This window comes from Ornithodoros turicata, chromosome 1 (assembly GCF_037126465.1).
Source record: "Ornithodoros turicata isolate Travis chromosome 1, ASM3712646v1, whole genome shotgun sequence".
Lineage (NCBI taxonomy): Eukaryota > Metazoa > Arthropoda > Arachnida > Ixodida > Argasidae > Ornithodoros > Ornithodoros turicata.
The window spans coordinates 197,160,485-197,169,157 of record NC_088201.1 but is presented as its reverse complement, the minus strand read 5'-3'; positions in this window follow the sequence as shown (position 1 = coordinate 197,169,157).

Genomic DNA, 8,673 nt, shown 5'->3' with positions numbered 1-8,673 from the left:
AAAATTCACGGCATCCAACTTCGGTACGATTCCGTTCTGGCCAAATGCTGACATATACCGAGGCCCCTACGCCAGCCGCGTCATACCAGCCTGCAACCTTCAAGAAATACAATTTTCAATAGGTACAGGAACAGCAAAATGTCAGTGTAAGTGGCCGTCAAAATATAGGACGTACCGTTGAACATAGCGCGGGTGGTAACACTCTGACTGCACATCTCGCCCTCCTCCCTTCAGCGGTCGTAATGCCTACGAACAGGGATAAAAACATAAGAAACTGCGTAGCAAGAACGGGGATATTTCGCACATCGACTATATATCTTAGAAACGGATAACATCCTCAAAATGAAGCCCGAATGACGCCAACTGCTTTTGAGCCACGGCGGGGCACGGCGCACGTTCGAACCCATCGACATTTCGTAACACTGACTGATCCGTTGGCGACCTGCGGAAACGCTTGAACTACCGTGCTCTGGAATGTTGTACGGAATGCAGAAACAATAGCTTAAAGTAATAGGGGCATACAAAGTTACCACACACATGTGGTTTTGAGAATATGTTCACAAATATTTGGAATGACGCGAACTATTTTCAACGCCGACGAGTCACTATGTGGTGCGGCAAGGAAACGCATTACAACGCGCCCGCTTCGGACTCCGCAAGCGGCGACATCGGCGAAGGGCCTGCTCATTTGATTTGTTCGGAATAAATTTTATTTTCAAATTTTCATTCAATTTTCGCCTGCAATATTTTTCCATACGATACGTATTCTGTAGTTTAATTCGTTTGAATCGGACGTGTTCCTCGAATTTGTTCATATTTACACGGACGTAGGGCGTTCTTCCTAATGCTATTATTACTTAATTTGAGAGAGATGACGTACCATGGGTCACCATTACGCTCGTTCCTTCAACATCCGGCTTCTCACTTATTGTATTGGCGGCCATGCAACATGTTGGATCCTATTAAATCAATTGGAAAGCAGTTTCTCATTGATAAACATTAGGCCAATTCCTCCAACTCGCTTCTGATTCCTTCTATTGGTGCAGTCTGTAATAGACAACATGTTGGATCTCATTAAATCAGAGTTTCTCACTGACGACCATTAAACCAATTCATTCAATTGGTTCCTTACTCCGTGGTGTGGTCTTCGCCACACAACACGGCTGAGCCCGGTTCCACGAAGGCAGCTTACCTGCTTAACTTCTAGTTCAGTCACTGAAAAATAGACGGCTTCTACACGTTGAACGAATCCGCAGACTGGTTTCTCATTGAATCGCATTAAAACTGCGGGAAGAAGTCAATGAGATCATGTCTACTATTTCCAGCAGGGACGTCACTCCTCGCATCACACGCTATGTCGTCCCACAAACCCGGTCCCATCGGTCCTTCGAGTCATGCTTTCGCATACTGGGTGTGACGGATGAACCTATTGTTTTCTCAAATGTTTTTACCTGACGAGTATGGGTACGAGTTAAAGCTCTTTGTACTACCAGTTAGATTTCTGCGGGAGTAACGTGACGCGCGTTTGCGGCTGACGCTGTAAAATATCACCAGCGTCCAGATTTCGAACGATAGCTCCCGCGCAAACTGAGATAGGCGCACGATATTTTAATACACGATAGAGGAATGGCTTTTGGATCGTTCGATGTCAAGATTACGTTTGTGGCACGCTTGTCGCTCAAGCTTTTGTCGATGTTACATAAATCGGCGTGCCGTTCACAATAAGCGTAACACGTCAGTGGGGATCGACATGGTTAAAGCCAGGGTACACTACGAAAAAAAAAAGGTGGCGTCACGACTCCCTTAAGGGAGTAAATGGCTTGTCCCGACGGACACTCCCTTTTGGAGTAAAAGTTACAACCCCTAAGGGGAGTAACATGTTACTCCATTTGTGGGGTGTAACCATGACACCCATTGCAGTAGCTGTACCAACACCACCAAGTGGAGTCAGGCCAGCACCTGCAGACGATGTCCTGACGACCTCTTTCGGCATGGTCCCTTAAGGGAGTTCCCTTAATACCGGGTAAGGTATGAACACTGCCTCCTCTGTGGGAGCAGCAGTGACACTACCCTATGGAACCCCATTAATGCCGTGAAATGGAATAGCAGTGATGCCCACTAGAGGAGTTGGTAAAATGCCCATGGGTGATGTAACTGTCATGCCATGCAAGGGAATTTCATACAACCCACAGACAAGTGACAGATACGCTGGGAGTAATACCTATCAATGGAGTCAAGACAAACCCTTATATGGAGCTATTCCAATGCCCTCTGCAGCATCAGTGAAACTCCTCTCTCACCCTCCAGAAAAGGGGCGATTCTTACTTTCGCACAGGATATCAAGTACATTCCCGACAGGAGCTACCATGGCTACCAGCTTATCATGTAAGGCAGGCGTGTTCAAGTGAATTCATGCAATATAAATTGGGGCAGTCAGATGTGCACTATTCACACTGTTTATTTGTGGCAACAGCATTCGTTGCAGTCTTACATTTAGCACAGAACGTGGAGAAGGTTTATTTGGTAGCCTTAAAGCCGATTTCATTTTCTAGCTTGGTTACCAGGGGTGATGCCGTGGATCCTTGTGCCAGCCCAAGTGCATTTTCAAGAAATGTGAACACTTTCCTCAATCGCCGGGAGTAATGAATGTTATAAACCCAATACAGCGACAGCACAAGTGCCACGGCTGCATTGAGGTTTGTAACATTCACCGAAAAGCTCGCGAGCCTAACCGCGATTGAGGAAGGTGCCCACAAAGCACCAGACACTTCCACGCAGGGGTGTGCAGGGTCAGCAGCTAAAGGGTCCTGCAACAAAACAGAATGCTCAGTTTCTTTACCAAAACATGCATGTGGATAGCTGCTTGCAGCACTGACACTATTACGTACAGATCTAAATACAAAAATAGACTAGTCCATCGCTTTCCACAATTCCATAAAATTTTGCGGAACAAGTAACCTCCAGTAGCATTGCTGAAGTCCATGGAACGAGTTACCGCAGAATCGCATTGTTTCTCAGTTTGGGCAATACAGTGCCTGCCTGACACAACGAAGCTATGTTTTGATGTTGTCCTGCAAAGGCAAGTCAACAGGCAAAATTGTGAAACGTTCAACTGCGGTATCGCCAGCAACGCATAATGCGAATACTAGATGTTGGGGAATGCACTTGCTGCACGTAAATGTCACGTGGCTTCAAGAATTGTGCAGTACATCGCTGTCTTTTCAGGGGTAAAGTGGGAAATGTGCACTCTATCTTCACTCAGTGCTGCATAATTTGCCTACTTGCTCATGGCAAGACCATTTCTCAACCCACGTCCGGGAAAAACTGATTATCAGCAACAGACACCTATTGCAAGTATTTTATCCATGCAACTCTCTGATGGCCAATTGGCACAGACAAGCAGAAAAAAGAAATTGAACCAAGTTTCCCAGTTTGCACTGGGCGGTACTTATTTCCCGCTGGGTGTTGCACAGATGAAAGACTACAGGGATTGCATGTTTTGGCGACTTTTGTCCCGAAATGTATCCTGGAGTGCAAACTAGACCAATATTTGACTGCAATCTGCTAGTCAGACAACAGGGAAAACAAATTCCATTACACCTGAATTAGTAAACACCCTGATTTACAAATCCAATAAAAAAAAGAGCCAGTTCCTGAATCTACGAAAGATGTCGTACAAAGGTCAAACCACTCCAGTAAAATAGCAATAGTTTGCTTACAACATGCACAATCTGAGTTGGCGATTCCTTCAACAGCAGAGGCAGCACCATCCACACAGCAGCAGCTAGAGAGCCTGAAATCCAATCAGGTTAGACTTGCGCCATCACAAAGCCCTCACAGTCAAGTCCAAATACTTACTCATGTCATCTGCACCTTGTAGATGGGCAGGAAGGTCCAAGAGGTGCTTGCGGACATGTTTCCGTTGAGACGCTGCGTGGATGATTTCATTATCGCTGCATTTCAATGCGTCCTAGACATGGTCGTATTCGGAGATATGGTACAAACTACAGAACTGAAGGTGCAAGAATTTATATGCCGAATCTACAATACTTATAAAAATATCTGCACATCAACGTCGGAAGGGCCACTGGGATTGATGGCGGAGTTTTTGAGGTTTGCTAACGAACAATTGAAATGCACTAGACCAGATGTAATTGTAGTCATTGCAATGGGCATTGCGTTCATCAAGAAAGCAGTCGGATCAAATTATCATATACAAGCGGTCTATATCGCACGATTCATTACGGATTTGTTGAAATTACACATATCTGAGATGGGAAGTACATAAAATCTTATCACATATGTTCCACTACCACGGCAACGCAATTATTTTCTTCTAGCACTCTCTGCAAAGATGTTAAATGAGCAGAAGTTCAATATTGCTGTGCAAGGTCTGATGTATTATCACTTGTTGAAACTCAACAAACATATCAATTGTGGTAGACCACCGGACGATTTTCATCTAATACTCTCTTGTACGCCATTCAAGAGTGTTCATACAAAGGAAGGAAACATCAATAAGAGACTGTGCAAGTTCATCGCGACAAAGTGCAAGTTGTTGAAGCAATACAAACACGGCGACAACATATCGCCTGCGTTAATCAACGCTGGATTGAAGCGCCCAATAATCAGGACAAACTATTTAATGTCTTCGGCATTCAGCAATGAAGACAAGAAACGAAAACTTCAGAGTTTGAAATAGAACTGTAATTTATCGAAATAAACAAGTGTATAAGTTAAACAATAAAGTAATATTTGTCATCATTATAATGAATTCTGCGCATCACAATGAAAAACACCTTGCATTTAGCATGGCTAGACTGAAAACAGTGATCGCTAAGGAAATGAATATTCCACAGTTTGTGTAAGAATTCTCATATGGAATGAGACTTGACCACCAAATAGGTTTTACTCGACTACGCTCTGTACAAGTCCCGAAGGATAGAATTGCCGGGGAAGGATCGGTCATTGAAATTTAGAGACATGATACATCAGTCTATGATTACAAAAAAGGATCACTAATCTAATGTGAAAACTTATCATATTTCATGAACTAAATTCCACAGTGCATATTTCTCAATCAGTTGCACTAGCCCAGACGTAGTAAAAGAAGAAGAAAAGGCGTCTTTGACAAGCAACCGGATTGGAGTGCGGAACAAATAAATAAATATTTTTGTCAACACAGTTGTCCGTTGGTATGGCTGGATAGGAAAAATGAGCCATCCAAGATATGGCAAAACGGGAAATAAGGCAAGATAACTGATTGCGGCGGGATAACTCAAAGCGTGCGCGACACAGTGTCATCGACTTTTACAATCGCATTCGGGTTCAGTGCCTGGGAGATAATACGAAGCCTTCGCGAAGCGCGAATCTATTATCAGATGCCACAATGCAAACGAAAGATTTTACGAGCGTGACGTGCAGACCAAGTCTACATTTCTAATCATGTAGTCTTCGTAACAGACGGCACACAAACTACGTTTGTGTGCCACACACATACAAAACTTTCTACGTCTTGGATACCTCCATCAAGGTTCGTAGTGTTTGTTAGAATAAAAATTGTATATTGGTCGATTTTATGATGGTTCAATGATAGATTATTTTCCTCTGTTGTTGTTTACGTGTCGCCGCGTGTTCCTCTGTTCTTCAGCGTTATGTCTGTGCTATTTCGCCTTTGATAGATTGATTAGCTATCATTTCTCTGTGTGTTGGATGGTGCACATGTTTGGCTCTCTATTAATTGTAGCTGATGATTGTGTTGTTTCTCGTTATTTCCTTACGTCTATGCTGTTCACTTAATAAGAAATGGATTAATTAAAAGTTGAGTGATATTGGAATATGAAACTGAGATTCCCTATTGCGCTCGAAATGTTATGACAGATATTCACGCTATTGCAATGATGGTTCTCACGTATAGGAATATTAGACTTTTTATAATACAACTTGTAATTTGATTGTCATCATATTGATTAAGAATATCTTCTTTGTAGTGGCATAGATTTTATTTCCTCTTGTGTTCTTGTCATTCGTGTTCCGTGGTCTTCCGTACATCTATCGGCACCCGTCTTCAACAAATCAGGGCAGATAACATTAGATGTGGTTGTTGGCTCGGAGCGTGCTATGTGGTGAAGTTCATTTTTAACACGTATATTTTCTGATGAGTTTGACTTTTTCTTCTAATTTGCTGATTGATAGATTACTCTGTTGTTTTTATTATGATTAGGAATATCTTCTTTGTAGTGGTATAGATTTTATTTCCTCTTGTGTTCGTGTCATTCTTGTCGTTCGTGTTCCGTGGTCTTCCATACATCTATTGGCACCCGTCTTCAACAAATCAGGGCAGATAACATTAGTTCTGTTTGTTGGCTAGGAGCGTGCTATGTGGTGAAGTTCATTTTTAACATGTCTATTTTCTGATGAGTTTGATTTTTTTCTTCTGATTTTCTGGTTGGTAGATTAGAATAACTTCTTTGTAGTGGTATATATTTTATTTCCTTTTGTGTTCGTGTCCCATAGTCTTCCAGGGTCTCTGCTGTTCACATTTAATTACATAAAACTATCAGAACTTCCCGCTATTGCACTGATGGTTCTCACGTATAGGAATATTAGACTTTTTATAACACTTATAATTTTGTTTATAATCATATTGATTAAGAATATCTTCTTTGATTAAATGTGGTGATCGTTTCTCGTTTTGATATAGTGTGGCTATTATTTGGATCTCTAGCTACATGTTGGATGATTGGTTCTGTATTAATGATACGTCTGTTGATTCGAATTATTGCCTTATGTCTGCGCTATTTACTTAATAAGAAGCTGATTAATTAAATTTGTGTCATGTTGGAATATTAAACTTAGCTTCCATATTGTGCTCGAAATTACTTACATCTATCAGGTTCTCATGTCTCAGGCTTTTGTAATAAAACTTGTAATTTTGATTGTAATTGTATTGATATCCCTTCTGATTCATTGAAAACTTGTGTGATTACAGTTAATAAAAAATATGGTGTTTGATCTGTGATACGTATTCAATGCTATTGTATCATACCTTTAATAAGTATATTCTTTGTTACATGTATTGTGTTTCTTCTGCTTCAGGTTTTTTGGCTGGGTTTTTCTTCTCTACGCAGAGTCACAGCATAATTTCTTGCACTAATGACTTTAATAGATATATTTTCACTTCTACTTTTGTGTATGGCTATCCTTTGCATGTAAACAGCCTACTGCACGCTTATTGTAACTGGGGAAAAAATTACGATTGAAGTCAGCACAGATTGAAAAATGACGAAAGAAGTCGACCCAGGCTGAAAAATGTGAGAGGGTAAGCGCGCACGCAGCCCTCCCCCGCCGATAAGCACGCGGACAACCCTCCGCACACGCGCCGCGCGGGGAAAAATATGCGCAGGGCTCAGGGGCAGGGGTGCCGTAGTTTCGCCTCCCTGTAGTTTCTCAACCTATATTTACTGCAGTCTACTGCAGTCTGCAGTCACTACTGCAGTCAACTGACTCGACCATAATATTAGGTAAACTACAATGCAATGGTGATCGGCGGCATGTTTTGTGGCTGGGAAGTCCAGTTGTCGATATATAGCGCAAAGAGATCGTCATGCTGTATACTGTTCATGAACAACTTGGTTATGTAGCGACACCTGTCTGATTCCTTCGTAGCTGAAAATTATTCGGGTATTGTGGAAGGAGAAAGCTGACAGCGGGTAGCAGTGCTACACAGCCGATGTCGCACTTGTCGGAAGCATTCGCACGGGACCAGCTGGTCTGCGCCTTTTCACTATTATTGAAAAATCCTTATCAAGCTCGTCACGCTGTGCCCGTTATCACCAATCGAAAGGAAGGGACCCATTTGCTCTCGGCTGTCCTCATCCTTCCTTTCGAGTTTCATCCTTCCTCTCACCTATACGCGTGTACAAACGTAAAGTTGTCTTACTTACACAACACGTGCTCTTAAGCCAAGCGCACTTTAGGAGTCCGCGAATCAGGCACGCTAATGACAATCCAAAATGAGTAATCAGAATGGCAAAGTTTTGGACAAAAACGTGATAAACTTCCGACATTCTAGGAGAGTTTGTCGTGTACACATATTTGCATAAACATTCACGCCTTATTGCACAGTAGACCAAGGTCAATATAAAAATCATAGTGAACTAAGACGTGAAATCCAACCACAAGTCTATAGTATACAAACCACCTGGCTTGATGAGAAGTATCGAAGAGAAAAGCCAGCTCTACGAGTCACTCCTTGAGGAGCATTGTGATCTGCTATGGATCCAGCAAGCCGCTCGCATATGCTGTACCTCCAGCTTTGAGGCTGGCGTTCGACAAAGCCTTCTACACTGCCGCCATTCCAAGTCCTTCCGCGTCAACCTCAAGTCTCGCCCGACCAGCCTCGGATACTCCATTTCTCTCACAACAGCACTTGGCACACGCACCGGCGGTGTAACCGCTGCGATTCTCCACTACCTGCGTGCTACTGGTCTCCTCAGCAGTCAGTGACATCCTGGGTGGAAGACATTTCATCCGACATCGGCTTACTCTAACTACTCCAGGAATATCCACTAAGGAATTAGTTAACAAGGAATAGCAAGCCGTCCTCTCTGGCTGACATTTCCTGTCAAGATAAATACATCCCCCCGTGGACCCGTCAAGGTATATCTAGAC